Genomic DNA, 23,989 nt, shown 5'->3' with positions numbered 1-23,989 from the left:
TGCTTTTAATTCAGGTTTGTCTGCAGGTTGCTCTATACTAGATGTATCAGGATGAGTCCCCCTAAAACCTTTATGATTTTCATACAGTTTTTATGAAACATATTTAAAATCCAAAGTTCTGCCTATGCTCCAAAATGTCCTTCCTGTACCTGTGATCTGATGGACTATGTAGAGGAAAATTAATATATTATCAACTGAAAAATTGGAATTTTTTACATGTATTGAGTTTGGAATAATCCTGAAGTATTATAAGATCATGGAAGGACTATTAGCATAATATATTTATACAAGGACAATGTATATTTAATCAGTACTTAATGGTGATATAATAATAGGTTTCTCATAGAGAATGACAATATGATTTTCATCTTCCTGAATTAATATTCTTGCAGAATACTGAAGACCATTTTTATACTTCACTCACATGCAGAAAGAAGAAATCTTTTTCTGAGCAAGTAAGGAAGCCTCTAAAACAAATCAAAGATGTGGACACTGAGCACAGAAGACTAATTAACTTAAGGCAAGTAACCCAGGAAAATGAATGCTGAATTCGGGGTAGTTCAAAGACTTCAAGGATAATAGTTTAAAATGAAACATTTATGGCCTTGAATAGTTAAGACCTTGTGAATTACTGTATTTTATTCAGAAGGCATGAAACATTAAAGGTGAGAGGAATAGAAATAAGTCTGTATGTACAAAGTGATGGGAAGGAGAAAGGAAGAGCTCTCATGGAAGATTCCTCAAGATCCTCAAAGTCTGCTCAGGAGATAGTGACCACTACTACTGCACTATGAACAGGGGCATGGATGCAGGGAGGTTGTCGAAGGAACATGTGCAGGGGTTCCAGGCATGCTGGATTCCCCCTTAGGTGGTGTGTCTGGTGGATGCTGCACCTGTGGCAGGGTCTTCATGTCCCATGTTTGTAAGTAGCTTCTTTATAGTGTTGCTAAATTCAGTGTTCACTACTCAGAAACGGAGAAGAAGGTTCTGAATCACTGATGTAAAGTGGCACTGTAAAGGAAATGTGATCCTAGAACAAACCAGGAAGATTTTTGCTGGATAAATAAAGCTTTAGTACCTCAGTATAAGATGCTTACGTGACCCTGTCAGAAATAATAATGATCAGCTTTTAAATGGGTGTTTCAGAAGGACAAACTGAAACGTGGAACATCTGTCCAAAAGGGCCATTGAAATGACAGGGCTACTTGTATTGCAGAAGGAAGTCCAGAGTTTTCAAAGAGAGACAGGAAACTCTGATAAGGTGTCACTAGAAAACACCAAAGCAAAAAAGAGATGTTGCTGCTGAAGGACAAAAGGGGTGGGTATCCACAGGTTTTTAGTAGATGTACCCACGAAAGTAGAGGTTTTCTAGCAAAGTGGAACAGCTGCAATGGAAGACTGTAAGAGGGACAAACAGAATAGTTGTTAAGAAAAAGGGAGTAAAACAGCAGTTTTAACATCCCTTTCCTCAGTGTTTGCTGGTTTGGGCTATATTTCTCATTCTTTGATTAAACTTTGAAAATATTGGAAACCCGTCTTTTATCATCTTCAACTATATTGTCTACTGAAAGAGAGTGTTGACTCGGAAAGCTATAGGCAGGAGCAGAGTGAGGTGTTTTATTTCTATACATCTTGAAGATTTCGGCACTATGTCTTGGTGGTAGAAGAAAAATAAAACCTAATTAGTGATAGCAATAATGTTATAATAAATATGGTACAAAACTGAGAAGCATACTTTAACATAAGAACCTACAAACACTTTTGATGAATGTTAGTCTGGCAACAACAGTAACATCTATTGCACAGGTATTTAAATACCACCACTGTCAGGTTTTTGGAAAGAGCTGTCTTCACAGAAAATTGTATTTTATTAGAATAAATAATGTATATTGATTCCATTTGAAACATACATATGAAATCTGCCTTTTTTTTTCCAGGCAACCTCACTAAGTCAGCTCATTATGGTTAAGGAAAAGAGATAATATTAAAATATGTTGGGTAAGCAATTTTATTATGCTAAATGTTTACCATGTCTGCTCTAGAGCTTTTAAACACAAAATTACCTCTTTTTTTTTTTTTGAGATTTAGCTGGCTGAAACAAACTCTACCTTATTCCAAAAGACATAGAGAACAAACTTCAGCTCTTTTCCTTGTTTAATAAGTTTAGGATATTCCCCTTAAGGCTCAGTGTGGATGCGGTGACATCACAGTTGTATATTTTCTAAACACATATATTCTGAATGCCTCAGCAGAGTAAAATAAGTGCTTTCACAAGTCAGAAATAAGTGAGGTTTCTCAAGTTTCATGAAAATGCATGCATGGGTGAAGATCAAGTGTGTAGATCTTCTGCTGAACAGGAGAGTATTTTTACAAAACTGCCAAAGCATGTCTAAAATAATATTTTTAACAATATAGCATCTTATTGTCATTTTATTGTGTAGCAAAAATTACTGACCCTACAACATCACCACAATTTCTTTGAAATCCTACTCCCTCAAATTTATTTTTTCTTGATCTGAAAGAATGAACCATGGTTTATATTTTTAAATATAAATATATACACACGCACAAAAAACCTGTGATTGATTACACCTGATTTTGATTAAGCAGATATGCATTGTTCATTTCCATCCCAAAAGGGATCAAGTAAGTAAAAAATGAATGAAAAATGTTAGCGAAGTCATTTAAGAGTGAATGTGATTAGAATACATATCCCCCTTACCATACCCAGAACTCTCAAGAGCAAATGGCAAATGTATTCCAGCCACTGGCAAGCAAAGAATAGATAATAAATCTCAGAGAAATGAGGAAGGTTAATGGAAGACCATAATAAGGAAAGTAAATTATCTCACAAAATTCAATTAAGAACTTTGATATCTAAGGCTAAAAGTAGAAACCAGAGGTTCAGAGATACCTGGACATAGAATTGTGTGTAATTGAAACAAGAAAATGTAGAACAAAAATGGGTTTTAGTAGTAAGAAGTCAGTTTTACAAAGGTGAAAGAGGGACAGAAGTATTTACTCTGTTGAAAAAGCTTCTTTACTGGCTGGATTGGATACTGTTGTTTCATTACATGCAAGCTGGATTGAGTATTTTGATATTTCCTACAGTGTCATCGTCTGTCAAAGCCATTCTCAATGGTCAGGAATTCCCCCTCTCTTCCTGTCTCACATGGGGATGTATTCCCCAGTGAATTCTATTCTACAGCCTTGTTTTTAACCTTGATTAATTAAAGAAGGTAAATGAGTAAGAATAAATACAAAGAACAGTTTTCAATTACTTTGGGCTGCTATTAATATGGGATACAGTTAAGAGAGTAGCTTACAACCACTATCAACTCAGTTCCAGGTCCTAATTCAGAATTAAGTACCAGAAATACAGACAAGTTTGTGCAACATGTTATTTTCTGATTTTATAAAAGACAGTACCCATATTTTAAAGAAGAAAATACGGGGATAAATGTAGTAGGACATTCATAAAACTTGAAGTTAAAAGCATAACTTGAAGTTGTGCCTTTCTGCAGCAAAAAAAGCAATTAAGTATCAGTTAAAAATAAGGAGATGTCTCCTGGAGCTCAAGGAATTGTTGTTCACACACTTGGCCAGGAGAGGGACTGCTGAAGTCTGAGTCATGCTCTGCCCAGAAGAAACTGCCTTAGTTATTCAGAAAAAGCATTTCCAGGGCAGTGCAGCTCCCAGGTAAAGAATTTTGCTTTTGGTACTAATCTGCAGCATGAAGGCTGTCCACCTGGAGATTCAGTGAAGTGCCCAAGCTTTCAAAAAATGAACCCACAGCTCAAAATCCAGCATCTTCCCCTAATGGATGAAGGGGTTTATTTAGATTTAAAATGACAAAAGCACTTCTCCAGGCTTAGATGACTACAATACAACTAAATCTCAGCAATATCCAGGCTGTTTGCGGATAGGCTGACACCAGCAGTCAGCTGGTGGCCAGCATTCCTTTCCATTCATCTACATCCCTCACCTGCCAAGCAAGCCTTTGGCCCTCTGTGGACATTTTACATTTAACAAGCACAGACTGAACCTCTAGTTCTCCCAATACTATGAGAACACAGGGATCATTGGTCTAACTTGTACACTTTTATGTTTCCAATAAAGGGCCCAGATTTCCAAATAAAGTTTGGAAATACATATTGTTATCATCCTTCTGCCTCTCCTTTTATATAATGACCTAGTGCAGTTTATTTCCAAACATTTTCAATTTGCAGACCTCTAAAAACTTCTCAGTGGAGATATATAGTGAATTTAAGCCTACTAACAAAATGTTTCTCATGGTTTCATTTCTCAGACCCTTAGGGAAGGAATCCATACACTTTACAAATTAAAATCCACCATAGTGTCCAAGCCTTATCTTGATTGCAACCAACCAGTGAATGTGTCCTGTAGCTCTAATTGTACCATTTGATTTTACAGGTCTGCCTGAAGGCAGAAGGGTATAATTCCCATGTAAACAGTATTAAATTGGTGAGAATTGCCTTACATATATTGAACAGAATTGTGTGTTTCACTTTGCCAATGGTGATACATTTTAAAGAGATATAACTGTTAGAAATTCTTCCTTTATTCAGCTAGAGTATTTTTATTTGTATCAGAAAAGTGCAAACATATCAACAAACTCAAGAAATCAATTTAACTGTATACATGTGCTTTACAGCCAGAGGAGTAGTATTCCGGAGAGTGAATGTCCCCTCTGCATATGCAGTGGTCACCTCAGATAGGTCATTTACGTGTCGTGTTCTGGCCTGTCCCTCATTATTCTGGTTGTTGGTGTGTGCACAGTAACCAGGTCCCAGGTACACTGTGCCAAGACAGGCAGTTGAGGCTGTATCCAAACTAGGACTTAAGCAGAATCTAGACCTCATGTTAGGTACTTCAATACATAGGGAATGCAGAAAGAGAGAGACCTCAGACAAGGTCCAGAACGGCTGCCTCATAGTTACACACGTCTTCTCCTGAGCTTACAACCACTTGAAAAACCAAGCTGATATCTACTTTTAGAAAATACTGAGGCTCTTAGTTCTTCCCCTCTAGGCAGATGTTTATCTGCCAAATGCATTCTGACCCAGCTCTCCCATAATGGCACCCCACTCAGTGTCCTATTTCTGTGTGATACTGTGGAAACTTGTCTATCAACACACAACAGAACAAACTCCATTTCAGCTATGGGACTACATGCTGTTAGGTAGAAACAAAAGGAATGACCAAACAGGATGGAGATCATGACAAGTTTCCTGGGTATTGCTATCAAAACACGTTCAGAAGTCAGATGGATACACTTTATACAAGTTCTTTCCAGAAACATTGTGTTCTGGAGACAAACAAAAACAAAACCCAAAAGCAAACAAACAAACAAGCAAATAGAGAAAAAAAAATTACACACACACACACACGAAAGTTTTTATTCTCTGTAATTCTCACTGACATTCCTGAAGAAATTGCTTAAAAAAATTAAAAACAGAGAGAAAAGTTAAGTTACTCTTTCTTTTCCCCATGTGCTTCAGAATTGTCTAATTTGGATGCAGAGTGGTGGGTGGGTTTTTTGGATTTTCAAGGACAGTTGCTCCAATTGTACAGAAAAGCTCAGCATCCCTTCTATTTCTGATAAAGCAGAAAACGTCTAAGTAACTAGCAAAGTAGAAACAGCAAAATCTGTAAATTCTTACTTGAATTTAACCTCCAAGCTTCTGCCTATAGGTGACAGACTCCATTCCCCATTGATGCAAATTCTTTTAATCGATTAATTAATTCAAATTATGTACACCGTAAAATAAAGGCTTTTGTGTTTGAATTTCTTGTGCTGCAGAGAAATACTATTCTATTCCTATTGTTATTGTCTAATATAGAAGTCACACAAAACATTTTTTTGGAGAAAAGGTTTAAAATTCAGTGGCTTATGCAACTTGACACAGGAAAGTGTTGCATGAAAATGCAAGCTGTGCTATGTAAAGGTGATTGCAAAGCAAGCACTAATTTTAAAGCTAGCTCACTAGAGTACTTAAAAGACCTGTTAACCAACTTCTCACTCACATGTAGGAGTTTCATAAAAACTCATTTTAGAATGTCTAGCGAATGTCTCCCCAGCCATTTCAAAGAGATTTTATCCCTTGTTATTTCAATATAGTAAAATGCTGAGCATATGTTTTCATATGCACTATAAGGTTGAATTAGTGCATTAAATAATCAGCCCCTAAAACTGGTCTGAGAAGAGACAAACTGGGCAATAACTGTGTTTCTCTTACTCTGGATTTATAGCTATAGTTCTGCTATTAGCCTCTAAGTTTTTTTATGGTGCATTTGCATCTTTGATAAGTATTCCTGTCCAAATAAACGTTTAAACAGACAACTAGAGTCAAAATAATGCTTAAATTTCATCAAGCCAGGGACACAAATATGTCAGATTTATTTGAAACCAGCTATCTAAGTAAATTGTGTTAATTTAGGAACTGTCTTTAAACAAACTGAAAAGCCGTTTAATAAATTCAGTCACAATGACCAACAGGAATCTTTTCTCTCTTTAATTTCAAGAGACATGACTGCAACTCCATCTCATGAGTATCTGCCAATGAACTCTTGTGATATAGACTGCATATTTCAGCCCTAGTATGCAATACTTGCTTCCATCCCAGAGGCACTGCTGAACAAATAAATCACTGCTTTTTGTGCAGAGATGACATTAGTTATACAGGTTAAAGAAATCTGAGTTATAAGTAATCAAATTTTAACACTGTTCTATGAAAGTATAGCCTGGATTACTTTTGCCTACTGTTACTCAAGAGATTTAAAAGAACATTTCCAATAATCTCATTTTAACATTTTAGATTGACACTTCACAATAGCTACAGCAGAGTCAATTGAATGTTTGGGTACCAGGATGCAGGAAGAAAGGGAATTCATTTGAATTGATTGCCTTTTTCAGCAATATCGGCTGTTCTATGAAATACATCAATAGCTTGCTCACTGTCCTTGTCCTACTCAAGAGACACTAGCTTTACTGTAAAATATGGTTTGAGCTTCAACATCAGAAAAGAGATGGGAATATAAGAATGTTGAATTATTGACATTCTCTTTATTTTTTTCCTTGAAACTGCTTTATCTCAAAAAGAAAGAAAGAAACTTCTGATAAAACATTTCAATGTAGTGGATCCCAGTTCTTAGACATCCTACTAGACACTGTAGTTGTAAAAAAATAAAAAAGGCTTTTTAACTGATAACACTGTTTCTTCAAATATATTTGAGACAGCTCTGGCATAGGGGATTGCCATACAGAGGTGTAAGTCTATGGGTGAAGTAGTTTCCACCCTATATGTTTTTAAGGATATTTTTAAGGAGCAAGGCTTTTGCTTTCTTTATGCAAGAATATATCTCTTTTGTAGAGCTTGAAAAACAAGATTGCTTCATTCCTTTGAAATTTTAATTTCAGCTCTTAAAAGAATGCAAAGAGACACCTAAAATATTTGGAGCCTTTATGTTTAGTTGCTTTTAAAACATGTACTAAACTGGAACATGTCCTCATTGCTTAATGTTCAGCCCTAGTCTGAACTCTCTCTCATCAGGGGTCTGAGGATGACAGGTCATCCTGTCCTATCCTATGTCTATCACTGAGCTCAAATTACTACCCATTCCAAATTAACATCCTTTTAAAGTGGGCAAGTAATAAACATTTCTGGCCTCTAGATCCATCTCAAGTTTCTTGTTTCTCATTCACTGTTGCAGAGGAATCATTATGACTAGCATTATAATCTTCATGGTGACATGTAGTGGTAGAAATTGCTGTACTGTGTATGTCCAGGAGATACTGCTCCCTGGAAATAATGTGTCTGTGGAGGCAACAGGAGGACATAGGAAGTTAATTTCCTATATTATCAACTGGAAAAAGCCATTTTAAATGAACAGATTATAAAATGAACAGATAGAGACTACATCAGAAAATAGCTCATCTCTCTAATTCATGCTATTGAAATAGCACTCAGGGACTGATTTGTGATAACCTGGTGATTCACTGGAAAGGGCTGAAGGAACAATATCCCCCCTGTTGACAATGATAAGCAAGAATGAGATTTCTTATTATTGCCAATGTATCTGCTGAAATTACTACTCAAGTACTTTCTACTATTGCTATTTTTCCTTCTGTTGTAATTAAAGTAACACCAGAAGAACACTGCCTTCTGTAGTGTCTCAATTAAACCAAGTCTGCTGCTTCACACAATCCTATCCAAGAGGGTTACAAGTGGAACAAGAGACAATATACTAACTTCAATAATGTTTCACAGGTTTTAGCACTTTCACTATTTAGTGGTGCCTTTATCTCAGAGAATTGCGCTTCCAAATGTCATGAGAGTCTAGATGTTTTGGGGTTTTTTCTGAGGTCACATCCTCATTATTAATTTAACTGCAGTAGGATTTCTGGATTATCCTAGATATTAGAAGTATCTAGTATGTAAGGTGGCCGCTCATGACCTGAGGGTTTATTCTGCAATGACTCAGATAAAATTCCCTTTTCTTTCAGTAGCCAATTTGACTGAAGAAAAATAAGCATGGGAACACACTCTATAATCTGATCCCAAACTTTAGGCAGATTAACAGATGTGATAGTAAATGTAATTTGAATGCCAAGATCACAAGTATCAACTAGTTGCTGAGCAACATTGTCTGTATACATAAATTGGGCTTGGCTGTGACTTGGGTCCTCAGCCAAGAACATAGCCTCTTCATGGATGGACAGCTGAGACCTCGTGCCTGCAGAGGCAGGACCTACTCACAATAGCCACAAGAAGTGAGGAAGGGAGTCCTCACCCTAGTCCTGCATACTGACCCAAGTACGTGACCCATACGAAGGAGTATGAAGGGTGATTATTGCTTAAAAGAATGGGAATGAAATTACTGCTGTGGGATATATGGAGCATTTTCCCCTGGAGACTTTTATCCACACAAGTTATATCTAGTATGTATAAGTATGGCCAGTCTTCGCGAACGAAGATTTGGGAAAGGTCATTACCCTTTGAGCCTGCGCAGTGGATTTTTTAGGTGAGACACAGTGTGCGCTGAACTGAGCCCACCCTTTAATCCTAAGGTTCATCTGCCGGGGCCGAGCTAAGCTCAGATGGTGGCAGCGAGGTCCTCAGGACGTAGGTTTGTTTAGAGTGACCTTCTCTTGGATGGATGGCCTTACAGGGCTGACGAGCTCCATCTGCCCGGGGGAGTATCCCTGACTGGGAATCGAACCCGGGCCGCGGTGGTGAGAGCGCTGCATCCTAACCACTAGACCACCAGGGGGCCCCCACAAGTTATATCTATATTGCTAAATAAAAGCCAGGCAGGCACCTGTCCACATGATTAAGAACATTTTGACATAGCCTTAGCATATGAGAAGGAACAGTCCCAAACAGGACCAGGTAGCAAGTTAGCTGTTGAGCAACACAGTCAGTCAGGAAAGCAGTCATAGAATCATAGAATCAGCTGGGTTGGAAGTGACCTCTGAGATCATCAAGTCCAACCCTTGATCCACTACCACCGTGGTTACTAGACCATGGCACTAAGTGCCACATCCAGTCTCATCTTAAAAACCTCCAGGGACGGTGAATCCACCACTTCCCTGGGCAGCCCATTCCAATGCCTGATTACCCTCTCTGTAAAGAATTTCTTCCTAATATCTAACCTAAACCTCCCCTGGCACAGCTTAAGACCATGCCCTCTTGTCTTACTGAGAGCTGCCTGGGAGAAGAGACCAACCCCCACCTGGCTACAGCCTCCTTTCAGGTAGTCGTAGAGAGTGATGAGGTCTCCCTTGAGCCTCCTCTTCTCCAGGCTGAACAGCCCCAGCTCCCTCAGCCTCTCCTAATAGGACCTGTGCTCGAGTCCCTTCACCAGCCTCGTTGCTCTTCTCTGGACCTGCTCCATCACCTCGACATCCTTCCTGAACTGAGGGGCTCAGAGCTGTACACAGTACTCCAGGTGTGGCCTCACCAGCACTGAGTACAGGGGAAGAATCACTTCCCTGGTCCTGCTGGCCACACTGTTCCTGATCCAGGCCAGGATGCCATTGGCCTTCTTGGCCACCTGGGCACACTGCTGGCTCATGTTCAGCTTCCTGTCAATCCAAACTCCCAGGTCCCTTTCTGCCTGGCTGCTCTCCAGCCACTCTGTCCCCAGCCTGTAGCGCTGCAGGGGGTTGTTGTGGCCAAAGTGCAGGACCCGGCACTTGGCCTTGTTGAACCTCATCCCGTTGGAATCAGCCCAACTCTCCAGCCTGTCCAGGTCCCTTTGTAGTATTTGCCCTCAGTTTCTGGGCTTCTTGTTAAGCAAAACAGAGCCTTGATAGGACTGCTGTAGTACACCCACTGCACAAGAGGTTGGCTAAAGTAAGTCTTCAAACATCTGCCTTCATGCAGCAGCCACCTCTCATGTCAAAGGCAAGGGGCCCCCTCTTTCCACAGACTGTTCAGAGAAGGGTTGTCTTAGGACATTGACCTAATGTATAGGCCACACAAGTTGGAAATGTGCTGGTCCTAGGGGAGAGGAGGAAGAAAACAGCAAAAGGGAGGTGAAAACAGATGTCAGTAAATATAAAGGCAGAGGAGCTATGTCCATTTCACGTGCAGTTCTACTATTACAGCTGTTTCTTTACTATTTCTTTATAGTCTGTTATATTTGTAACTATGTACATGCTTACATTTTTATATGCAAGTAAGAGGCAGTCTCATACTGCAACTAAAGAAAACTAACCCCTAGCTGCAGTCAAGTGCTCCCACCACTCTCCTCATACTCTTTTCTTAGCATTTGTCTCACTTGCAGTGAACCAGTTCCAAACACCAAACTAGCACAACTGTACCCTAACTTCTGTCAACTCAGCTCCCTGAATAAATTCACCATTGAATAGGACCCCATCATGGTGAGCATATGCTGGAACCCAAAAAGGAAGGTGCTTAACTGGGAGGCAGAAGGAGGAGCAGGACTGACCTTTGTGTCAGCCAGCAGCCATTCGACAGGCTCAGCTGTACTACCAAACGTACTCCCAGCCAAGAGGATTTTTATTCAACAGATATATGTTGGACATAGCAATATCTACTCGTTACATACAACATGACACAAGTAGAAACAGGTTTTTTGGGGGTTTTTTTGGGTTGCTTTTTTTTTTTTTTTTTTTTTGGTGGTTTTATTTCACTATTTTTGTTGTTTGGTTCTGCTTGGTTTGGGTTTTTTTTCCTGCAGTGTGGAGAATAATTTATTCCTCAAGACCTGAAAATACTATCAATAAATAGACTCAGATACATGGATCAATTTGAAACTGGAGTACTTTCTATTTCTCAGGATCTTCTGTCTATCCAGTCTTACTTTGAATCTCCTGTCAAAGTAAAATTCCAGCATATACCTGCTGCTTCCTATCCAGTGAGGGAGCCATAACTACATAAGCAGAAAAAAACCTCTGTAGTCTGAAATTTTTGCTCATCCTTTTAGAATGCTGCTTTCTGGGCACATTGAGAGTAAATCGCTTCTATGGGCTGAATCTCTCAGAAGGTCACTGCATTATTAATAGCTGATTCAATTTAGCTAGTTAGAGGAAGAACAGTTTCTGAAGTTAGATTGGATTCCAACCACCTTTCTTTGATTTATGTTATTTTTATCCTTTAGCACTAATTGCTCCCTGTGCATGGTTTGCAACACAGCTGTAATTCCTGTATCTCTATAATACCAAAATGAATAGCTGCTAGGCAATGCTAATCCTTGCTACCCTTATGCTGCAGATTTTATTGCCCCCACTCACCTTGTTTGGATCTTTCTCTGAAAAGGATTTTTAACTTCATCTTGAAATCGCTTTGTTGCATTTCCCTATTCATGCCTTCCCACTTCTACCACTTTCCACTATAGATGCTACTGCTGATAATTTTACACTGAGCACTAGCATATCATAGAATCATAGAACCCAAGAATGTCTTGGGTTGGAAGGAACATTAAAGATCATCTGGTTCCAAACCCCCCACCATGGGCACGAACACCTTCCACTACACCAGGTTGCTCAGAGCTCCATCCAACCTGGCCTTGAACACTCCAGGCATGGGGCATCCACAACATCTCTGGTAGTAGTGCAAGGTATCCTCATGCCAAGACATAAGAGGCACACTCAGCCATTCTAATTTAACAAAGCTGCCAGCACGAGGGATGTCCTCTACCAACATGCCTTTATAACAATGAAATTTGTTCTAAGAAGGAAGTTTGCAAAGTAAAAGTAATACAAAAATACACCAAATCCCTTTCAAAAGGCAAAGACATTGGCAAACATTTCTCTGTATCTTTCTCTAAGATCAAAAATAAATTATGTCCTTCAGCTACTTCTTTCCAGATACCATAATTATATTTCTTCTCTATAACCGAACAATATACAGAAACATTTTGCAATGAAGCCCTAATGATACTGTGCAGTGTTCACTTAAAAAACACAGCAAGTTTTGTGTCACCAGAGGATATAAGGTTTCTGCACTGAGGATGTTTTTCAGCCTGGAGAAGAGGAGGCTCAGGGGAGACCTCATCACTCTCTACGACTACCTGAAAGGAGGTTGTAGCCAGGTGGGGGTTGGTCTCTTCTCCCAGGCAGCTATCAGTAAGACAAGAGGGCATGGTCTTAAGCGGTGCCAGGGGAGGTTTAGGTTAGATATTTGGAAGAAATTCTTTACAGAGAGGGTAATCAGGCATTGGAATGGGCTGTCCAGGGAAGTGGTGGATTCACCATCCCTGGAGGTTTTTAAGATGAGACTGGATGTGGCACTTAGTGCCATGGTCTAGTAACCACGGTGGTAGTGGATCAAGGATTGGACTTGATGATCTCAGAGGTCACTTCCAACCCAGCTGATTCTATGATTCTATGATTCTTTTGACTCAACAATTTCTTCATTAATCACAGCCTTACATCACATACAATAAAATGCTTGCACAAAGAATTTGAGTTACATTTACAAATGTCTTAAGAAATGAGGAATGGTAATGATTTTTCTCCTTGATGCTTAATCCATTTAAAAATTGCTCTGGATGTTGATATTGAGAGCAGTGGATATGGGGATTCCAAGAAAGAGTAGTAGCAGTAGATTCACAGACACAGAGGAGAGAGATGACATTAGCAGCCATAATTTTTTCTGGCGAAAGGGAGAAAATTATGGGAATCTAGGGGGATAAAGCCAATAAAGCAGTTTGAGTGCTCACAATGTATAAGACTCAAGGCCTGAAAATGTTAAGTCCCTGTTGAAAACAAGAGAACAACAAGTTTCTTAGATGTACTATGGGGAAAAAAAGAAGAAGCCATGCATAAAAGGCAGCTTGGGTCTTTGAATCCAGCAAGTACTGAAGGTCGTCTTGCATATTTTATGATCAATATCCCAAGACAAATAACAACACTTCGAAAACATTTGTTGCTTTCAATTTTATTAAATTACAGCAAGTTACTTTCTCATCAATCAATTAAATAGGCAAGAGTGGAACTTGATTATATATCCCTGAGTTGGTCTGCCATAAATCAAACCCACAGTCGAGTAAGTGTTTAATTATGCGTTCACAAACTGTTGTGTATAAAGGAACTTACCTACCAAGTCATATTTTTTATTTCTTTTCTGGAGAATGTTTCTCATTAACTGAAGTCTAGCCACAGTGACCTTTCTTTTCAGCCCAATATCAGGAGTTGGACTTGATGATCCTAATGGGTCCCTTCCAACTCAGCGTTATCTATGATTCCATGATTCTATGTTTCCATTGACCCAATTAATTCTGGCAGCTTGAGGAACAGGCTCCATACCTTGCAGAAATGGGATTCATAATCTAAATGTGTGCATTTCTGGCTTTGTTTATCCTGTGTTTGCTTTATTTCACCCGCATTTGTGAATAGAGTCGAAGGCTGAGGAAAGCTGTATATCAAGATACAAGCAATAAACCTATTTTTACACAACAGACAGGAAAAAATCCATGAATAGTAAGAGCTTATTTCATCTATTATGACAAGAAAAGCCACAGGGTAAGATGCCTTCTAGTGCACCCAAGAGCAAAAATATCAATTTTTCAGAATGGATTTTGTGCCCAAAATGTGCCATGACATTTTTTGTAGACTTAGTAAATAGTTGGACCGTAGTCTGACCACTGTGGTTCACAATCTTTCTATATTATTTACTTAAAAATATCAGCCACCTGGGATTTTTTGCTTGCTTGTAGGAATATTTAGCCTAATGGGCAATCACATGTAATCTATCTGCACTTCCTTGTTAATGTAAATGATTGAGTTCACAGGACTTGTTAAGGCTCTCGGTCTATTGGTGGAAGTATCCAACACCCCTAACACAAGTCATTGCTGTCCCAGAGGGAGATATTCAGAGATTAAGTTAATACTTTGTAAGGCCAAAGCTATTTGGGATGCCAACCCTAAGTTTCAGAATCATAATTTCTCTCCTACTGATATCCTAAAAAACATACTGTTAAAAACTATCCCCCCATCTTCTTTATTTGGCCTTTTCAACATGTTATTCTCTCAAGAAGAAGACAGGAAATCCACATTTCCAGAGTGACTCAGTGCCTGAAGGGTTACATATGATCGTTGTCATCAGCTAGTGAACCACTGTGATGAGTAAGTCATGAGAGGAAAAGAAGTTTCTAACACCAAAACTTATAATGCTTAAAAAAAGAGCTACATTAGACTAAATCCATCTATAGCCCCAACTTATGCATAAAGTGCTTCAAAGAGAAAGTCATCACAAGTTTCTCCTGACCTTAAACTACCTTCTGTTGTAAAAATATGTCTTTTAATGGGCAGATAATCACAACATTAAGAGACATGTGTTCTCTTTCTTTCACCATCCCAGACAAGTCCGGTGATGTTTCCCAGAATTTGATTTCTTAGAAATGGCAGGACTTGATTAGGTTTTGCTGGTCCCAGATGCCATTATGTGTACAGAGAACACATCACCCTATTAGAGTACCCTTCAAAAACAACGGAATATTCTTTAATAAATTTGTATAAGGGCACAAACTTAAACTCTAAAATCAAAAATAATGTATCAATTCTAATTAATGGTGCTGAAATCCTTATTTCCTACATCTTTCATTTCTGCTAATATATATTAATATATTTGGAATTCATAGAGGTTCCTACTGGGAAACCTAATTTAGCCAGAGATCCCAGAATTGCCACTATACCTGTAGCTTAACATTTTGTTGAAGAACTGTGAATTGCATGCTCTTTTGATCAAATTATAGCTTGCCACAAGAGAACCACATCCACACTCAAACAAGGTGATCTGAGAGCAGTAAAATTGTACATACAGTACAATTTTAAAACTGCCATGGAAGAATTACAGATAAATTGGAAAGATTAATTTTAGGGTCTTCTGAGTCATTAAGGCTCTTGGTCTGAGAGGAAAATGGTCGGATCCAGGCAAAGCACGAGATTTCCAAGAGGCATGAAAGACATAGATCTTTCCATCTTCCACATCTGTAGTTAGTACATTCTTGGTGCAGTCATTTTAGCATGTAGTAAATGAGATACTGTGGCTATTTTCACCCAGGCCAGTTCTTGGCAGCCTCAGTAACTTGCTAGCTTTCATCTGCTTTGCAGTTTTTGCTGCTGGGAGACAGATGATGACTGCCCTTGTTACAATGCTAGATACTCTGGAATGGAAAAAAAAAGGAGGAAATGCATGAAAAAAACAGTGTTATGCAGCAGATGAACAGTGGGGAACAATGCTTAAAGCATCTGATAATTTTGTATGATTCTTTGGGAGGTGGGGAAGTTCTCCTTCTGCTTTATATTCTTGAACCTTGTGCATTGGCTGCATAGTAATCTATCACTGCTTGTACAGAAAAATGTGGGTTGTGATCCCTGGTGTATCAAACACCCGTAATTTCTGGGCAGCTTCATATGCTCAGCATTTTGTCATATTCTGGTACATGAACAGTTTGATACATGAATTTAGCTAGTTTAAATTCCCAGACAAGATATTTATTTACAGAATCCCAGGATAAGAGTTCTCCTACAAAAAGTCCTAGATTTTAATTTGCCTGCTATATATGTCCTTGCCAAGGACATATCAGAAGCCAGATAAGATCATTCAACAATTTATTACAGCTCCAAGGCTTTGAACAAAGATAAATCAAAGGTAGATTTTAAATTTGAAAATAATAAGTCCTTAATATCTCTCTGGTACTTGGCAAGTGTAATATGTTGGGTTTTTTCATTGGGGTGGAAAAGGAACGTATGTTTTTCCTGAAATCAAAATCTATGTTGTGAATTCTTTCATTTAGAGCAAATGAATTTTTTCCCTTCTAGAAGCTTCATAATTTGTTCTGATTCAGCAAGGTACTCAAATTTAAGGCTACAAGTACCCTGATATTAGCTCAGTTAGTTAGAGCCTGGTACTAATAATGCCAAGGTTGTGGGTTTGATCCCTGACCTTGAAAGCTGGACTCAATGATCCTTGTGGGTCCCTTCCAGTTCAGAATATTCTGTGATTCTGAATGAGAATGTGGAATTAGTAGAACTGTGTGTCCCCCAGCTAAGGAACATGCTTAGATATAATAACAAATTTAGCCTTAATTAGCTTCTAATACTGGTAAGTGCTTCTTAAGACAAGGAAGATATCAAGTACCTCTTGGTTGGAATGTTTCAAATACAGCAGGAATCAGGATTGTCTTGGTCTAGCTGTGAATGTCTTAAGTAATGAACTGGCTTCTTGATGACACTTATCTATGTATTTATTTACTTTAAATAAGGAGAGATGACATTCCTAAATTTGGAGTTACCCTGACATTGCTAATACTACAAAATAAATTGTTAAGGAAAATGAAATAAAGAAAAGCCCCTAAGATAGGAATGCAACCACATCAGCAGCTGGTATGAAGTACCTTCCCTGTTGGTGAGAAATTCATTTAGATCATCACATTAGCTCTCTACCTATCTATTCTTGCAGATTAAACCAAATAATTTGTTTAAATTCTGTTTACTTAATGGAGGGAGTCACTGCAACTTGTTTAGTGAAAAGATAGTGGGGACAAGAGATTGGGTTGACTTGTTTTTGTAAAATGTATTCATTATGTTTAGACACCTTTGTATATACACTAGGAATACTAATAAGAAATCAGAAAAATTCAGGGAATTGAACCTTCTGCCTACAGGACTCCAGGACAGAGAATTTCTAGGTTTGCATATGTAAGACTACACTTGGAGAGAGGAGGCAGCTCCAGTGAATAGAAAGAGTAGAAAAATGGTAGATAAGGAATGTGAGCTTTAAGAACAGCCTTCTGAGCAATTTTTTAATTGAATACTAAACTGATTAGAAATTAATGGAATTGGTTTAAAAAAACATACCTATTTTTTGCATGTCAGCTCAAGTCATAGCTTCCTGAAATCCTCATTGCCACATCCACCTTTCTTATTCTTCAAATTGGTACAGAAATTGTGAGACTCCTGCAAGTTGCAAGGATGCTTGATGCTTTTTGATTTTCTTCTTTATTTCTCTGCTCTTGGTTTTGTACAGTTTTGGTACTTCCAATATTTTTAAGTACCTCCCCTGTTAAGGAAAATAAGAGTCAGAAAATCACTGGAGTAAAAAATTCATTGACAAAGATAAACGTAATTGAATGAAGTAATGCAAAAAGACAGTGCTATGTTTACTTTAAATACAGAAGAAAGCAGCTGTCTCATGAATTTGCTTTCCCACAGCCAAAGCCATTTAACTTGTGTTTAAGAATAGTGGCAAATAGTGAAAATAATTAATAGAAACAGATTTCACTGGGGCTACTTAAGTAAAAAAAGCTAATATGGTTAAGTACTTGAGGGGATATAACATTTAATGATGGATGCTTATAGGAACTTTATGTGTTCCAGGAACTGCACTTACAGCAATTAATCTTTAGGACACCCCAGGGAGACGACTTTGTAAGAAATAGTTTCCTGCTTAGTTTGCAGAAGGGGTTACAAGCATGGAAACAAGCTGTCATTGTAATATGCCCAAGACTAGTAGCACTTTGATGGGAACAGCAGGGAAAGAACTCCTGAGATACTGGATTTCTTTTCTGCATTCACGTCCTCAAAAGTGGCAGAACCAAAGTGATGTGGTGCTCTGTTCCTAAGAGTGCATCTCATACACTGAAGTCCCATGAAAGATATCTAAAAAAGTATTGATATAATTTTCAGGATGGAAATCCATAGCTTTTCTTCATCATTTTCAATGGGATGACTAATGGAAATTTAAGTTGATTTCACAAAATAAAAAAATAAATAACAGGGAGGGTTTTTTTTTATTTATTTTAGAAATAGTAGGGAGAGAAGATCATTTCTTTGCTTGTGTGTTGAGGATGAAACAAGAGTTGGCATAAGTTGAGAATGTCTCATATTTTCCCTCAGGCTTTTACGTATCAGTGGCTCATTTGAACAATAGGGGTTGTAAAAATATAAAATAGAGAGAATGTGAAAAAGGGCAAAACCAAACATAATCAGAAAGGGAAGGAAAGAAACTTAGCTTGTAATTTAAAAGTCCTTTATTATATTTGAAATACTTTTTTTCCCCAACAGACTCATATAAGCAAATCTTCATCTACCTTACTGAGGTTATTGTCTTCACACAATAATTTTATGTGTTCCCATTTCAAAGCATTTTATTGGACATACCAATTATAGACTATTATCTTTATTACTAGCATTGGGTAGGAGTAGTAGACCAACATGCCATTATAAAGACAACAACAAAATCATTACTCCTTCAAACAACTTACATATTCTTTTTAATGTGATATGTAAAATGTTATAATGAGAACCATTCTGAATTGCAGTGATTTTCTTGATTAAATGGTGGCACATACAGAACCTTCAAAGACTTTTTTCTTGTAACTCTTACATCTAAAATAACTAGAGTTTTAAAGCAAGCTTAATAGAGAATTAATATGGACATAGTCATTTTTATTCACTGACAATTAGTATAATTTTTTAAACATCACAGTTCTAGGACCAGTAAGAAGGAAGAATCTGGTTTTGATACAACTGAGTGTCCTGAATAATAAAAATTGAATTATCCTACCATGAGTCTCAGTGGCATAAGTATATGGACTTCAGTTTGTATGCTCAGAGTATTTGCAGTGATGTTTTCACAGTTTCTGCACAGAAGGGATGGATAATAGTTGTTCTTAGGTAATATCTATCAGATATGCTCAGATATTGCTTTTTGCATTCTGCCATTCCAGCTGATAATCCATTCCTGCAAGAAGGATAGTGCAAAGACCAACCATACTGTGAAGGCAAAAACTGACTCTTGAAATCCAATTATGATTTGAAATACTCAATTACCATACTTTTCTCCTAAAAAAAAAAATAATAAAATGAGGAAAAAAATATTATTATGGTTCCTGTGAGGCTATGGGCTATATGCAATTTGAATCTATTCTGTAGTTTTATGGATAGCAGCTCTCCTACTTTGTACTTTTACTATTTTGTCCCACATCACTTTTGTATGGAGAAAACCACCATTATGTGGCCATACTAACTCACAATTTACAATGATACATATTGCAATGACAAGACCTTTCCTAGACAAAGAGAAAGCAGAAGAGGTCAGATTTTTTATTTATACTATTTTCTCTGAGAAAGAAGCAAATGGTAAGTAGGAAGTTACAAACCCTCTGTTATGCATGAACAATGAATCCTCCTCCTAATCTAGGAAGATGAAGTTCTCTTACAGCCTTAAAATAACTTGCAGAAAGAGCCAGAAGCCAGGAAGTCTAATTAAGGAACATAGTGGATATCTGTGTGAGATTGCTGCAATTCTAATAAATTAGAAGCAGATTTGAAGGGAAGGAGAAGATAAACCTAACCCTTGGTAGCGAGGGGTGAGAAACCATCCTGCTTACTACTGCTGTCCAAGCAGCCTCACAAGAGAGGACATAACTTCACAGCCATACTTAAGAAAACAAAGGAGGAGAAACTCACTCTACGGACAATATGGTTTTAACAAAGACCAACAGAAGATCTTCCAGAAAGAACTGCTGAAAAAACCCCAACAACAAACAATATAAACAGTCTTATGTAGAAGAATAGGGTAATCCTCCAGCACCTATCGTAGCAGAGGTGCTGAGGCAGTGAAAGAGAGAGCTTTAGCAGAATCCATCCTTAACTAAGGAACAAAGAGGGCTCATAAGAGACAAAAACCTCTGAGCAAGTGTTATACAGGACATCTGAGCTAGTTCCAGTGTCCCCAAAATGGCTGATTTGGAGCAACTAGTGTTAAGACTGATGCAGAACAGCATTTTTTTGGTGGGCTGTTGGTTTTGCCTTTTTTTTTTTCTTTTCTGACTTTTATGTTTTAAAATCTGTATTTTAAGAAACTTATTTTCTGCCTGAACTGAATATGGTGATGAGCACTCTCAGGTTGCTAGTCAGAAATGCCCAGGTCTCATCACGAAGACATCCCTGCAGTGCTTTCTTCCTTATGGAGTAGCACATCACAGTACATTGAGGACTGAGGGCTGAAAGTTTGGCCAAGAGAAGTATTCTTGGAAGGGGATATTTCCAGGAACCACTGGGATTTGTGTTTCGCATCAAAAATTTCTGAAGGGGTGTTCAAGACGTAAGCACTGACTTTCAAACAGAAACTAAGGAAAACTTTTTATTGTCTCGGTTCCCTTTTGGTTTTCTCTTTTCTCCCTCCCCCCTTCCTTTCCCCCTTTTTTTACTCTTTTTTTGAGAGGAGTTCTTTGGATGCCAACACTAATTACTCTTGGAGAAGGGGCAAAATTTTGCTGGCAATTGTCAAAGCTATGGCTCTTTCTTTGCAAATTTCTTTGCTCCAGACTTCTTGTATCTCCAAGACAAATTAAATTCCTAAATAACATGCTTAGGGCTAGTGTTAGCTGCAGTTCTGATTCTCTACTCATGTACCATAAGAAAAGCATAAAAAAAAATAAACTCAGCAGGAGCAGGCTTGGGGGAGGGCTTCTAGTCCTTCTGTGTAACAGCTAGGCCCAGCACTTCACATTCACTGCCATTTGTTTCTGCAGCACTTCAGCAACATGTAATTCCTTCTTCTGCAGGTGACAGATATCTTTGGTGTTATTACTGCTCTGTGGGCAATAAATCTCCACTCAAATATAAGCCTAGGTCATACCATGTGACAACTTCTTTACTTATTTGCATCACTGTAAGGCAGCCTGGCAATTATACAGAAAGTATGTTGCCATGGCAACACAGGGAAACTGCAGCATCTAAAAAAAAATAAGACTGCAGAATTACTTAACATTTTATTCTCCAAAGACTTCGGTATTCTGATTTTAAATTTTGAACAAAAAAATCATAACAAATGGTACCTATTTCATGAATAGTGCTTCCTACGTCTTTTAAAAGTAATTGCTTCTTTTCATCAAGGCATTTTATAATTTGTGGAATTATTGAGTATAGAGTTTAATGAGTAAAATATTCTTCTATCCCTTGTCCAGATTTTTTTTTTTTTTGCAAAAAATACCACTTTATTATTATTCAGGTCAAATACAGTAATTATTTCAGCACAGTTAATGCGTAAGTCCCCTCACACACCTCCCACACAAATGACTGCAGACAGCTCCGACAGCTCCTGAATCCTGGTAAAGCTCTGGAAGAGCACAAAAGAATAGCTGACATTTCACTCAGCATAGGAAGGGAAGAGCCATTCAGTCAGAAGCATGAGAAGGGACACAAAAAGGTGAGAGGAACACAACCATTCAATGCCCAAGTCATGGGCTGGTACCCACTGACTCAAGACAAAAAACACCCTGGCTTCTAGCATGTCACAAGGCTCCTTCTGGCTTAGTGCCTACTACAAAACTGAGGCTCAGATAATCAAAGATGACTTTGTCGCCCAGGTCCCACCTGGTTTTAGCTGCAGTTATGATCCTTCACTCATGTACCATAACAAAAGTGTAAGAAAAAATAAGCTCAGCAGGAGCAGGCTTGGGGGAGGGCTTCTAGTCCTCCTGCGTAACAGCTATGCACTGGTTTCAGATGTCGCATGTCAAATGATTTATGCTCTCAAACCTTTTAGTCACATGACAGTGATCAGGAAAGTAATGGAGACAGTGTTACCTTCCATATCAACCTGCTACTGTAGATCACCTTGTAAACCTGGGGGTTTTAATAATTTGGTATAAGCTATTGCTGTCATATTCTTACTATAGTGGCAATACAATGAAGTACACATGCAAGATTAATGAAATTTAAATACACAAATATAAAATAAAATAAAATATTGCTATATCCCAGAGCATTTTACCTCAGCCTCACTTCACCTCACAAACATAGACAATGCATGTAAAGACAAAAGCTGTTTATGGCCTAAGAATATTCCTTGTGTGCCTCTTTAAACAGAAATAATTAAAAGCAAACATGAAGCCATCATAGTTTTATGATACATTTCTTGCAAACAGAGAGCAGGCAGAGTGCTCAGTCTGAGTCCTTTTTGACAAAAATGGAACCATGTGACAAAGATAGAAAATTTTAGAGAAGCCCATTAATGCATGACTAATGCTCTACACTGAGGAAAATGCTCTGGCTTCAATTTTTTTCTAAAAGATTCAGCAGTGCTGGCAGTCTACTTTAAAGTCTGATTTTGAAAAACACACTATCCATCCATTCATTGGCACAGTCAATAGAAAAACACACGTTGACTTCTGAAGATCAGAGTTTGAAAAACAAAAGTCTTGCAGTGCAGTGTCTCTGATCTACATTCTGTACTAATTAACCTATATCTTTCAATTGAAAACAGATCTTGGTTCCTTATCAAGAAGCTTAATTATGTTACCTACATTGCATTTCTGAAATAGATGATAAAATCTAGTCTCAAGTCTTTGTTAACATCATTAACCAAAAAGATTCACAGGTAGTTGATCAGGAATAGAAACTATAAAAGCGTCCAAAACATTTGCACAAAGAAAACACACAGAATTTAACCACTGTGGCCTACCTAAAATTATCAATTGTTTTACTATTTACAGTAAATATGTAATAAAAAAAATCAAAATAGCCCAACTGTCTATATAAAATCCTAGAGCTTGAGGCCAACAATACAATGGGACACAAAGTAATAGATCAGCAAAAAATCAGAAATAAAAGTAACAAGTATATGCAGATTTTTATTCCACACAATAATCTCAGTGAAGAAGAACCAGAATGCCAGGCACAGCAAAAAGCAGAAGCAGCAAGAGGAAGAGAGGTAACTCAAGGAGATACTTGATGTTGTCCGGGAGTCTACTGACCTGTCAACTGAAGCAGCAGCTCAATCATTTATGAAGCAACAGTCAACTAATGAGAAAAAAGATCCAGATACCAGGAAGCCAACTGCTTGAGTAAAACTACCACAAAGGAAAGATGACCACCTGGCACCACTGAGAAGAGAACAACAGCCTGCTTCACATACCAACAAAATTACAAGAATTGAGAGGATAAAGCAGGAAGAAGGGAAGCCTGAAGGTAAAGCTGAAGGAAGGTCTTGTTCACACTGCAGATATTGTTTGAAACTAATTCAGTTTTGACTACAACCTCATGTTGCTGTAATGCAGGATTCACAATGAAATGAATTGATTTCCAGCTGCTAAAGAGTCTGTGTTCTTTCGGGAAAAAATGAGGTATCATCATAGGAAGAGGATAACTCATCACCTCTGACTAACTGCTTACCAATTTCTGCCTGTACAAGTGCTTAATTGAGTAATATTTCTATATGGGATAGGATTCCTTTCACACCTCAGTAGTATTTCCCATCATGCCAAGCCCCAAACACAACCACATGTCTAACTAAAGAGAGGAAGTATGACACAGTAACATCAAAACGGGACATGAGAAGTCAAGCCGGTTCAATACCCTGCCCTGTCATATCTGGAGTAAACTTTGATAAACCACTTTAAACAAGTCAGTATCAGTATACCATGGTTCATAGAACCCTCACATGGCTTTCCTCCGGGCTCTACAGGTGATGCACAAGCCTGCGTT

General features: G+C 38.1%; 1 long non-coding RNA gene across 4 annotated transcripts in view; it reads left to right on the top strand.

Annotated features, from left to right (window-relative positions):
• LOC135413329 (uncharacterized) overlaps positions 1–23,989 on the top strand; it is a 50,190-nt gene that overhangs the window by 9,572 nt on the left and 16,629 nt on the right. For all 4 annotated transcript variants that reach the window (XR_010430181.1, XR_010430180.1, XR_010430178.1 and 1 more), the window contains one exon: positions 393–1,998. This is a non-coding gene — a long non-coding RNA (uncharacterized LOC135413329). The remainder of the gene's footprint in view (positions 1–392; positions 1,999–23,989) is intronic.

Source organism: Pseudopipra pipra, chromosome 4, assembly GCF_036250125.1.
Source record: "Pseudopipra pipra isolate bDixPip1 chromosome 4, bDixPip1.hap1, whole genome shotgun sequence".
In the NCBI taxonomy this organism is placed as follows: Eukaryota; Metazoa; Chordata; class Aves; order Passeriformes; family Pipridae; genus Pseudopipra; species Pseudopipra pipra.
Note: the sequence above shows the minus strand (reverse complement) of the source record. Positions and strands in the feature narration are given on the sequence as shown.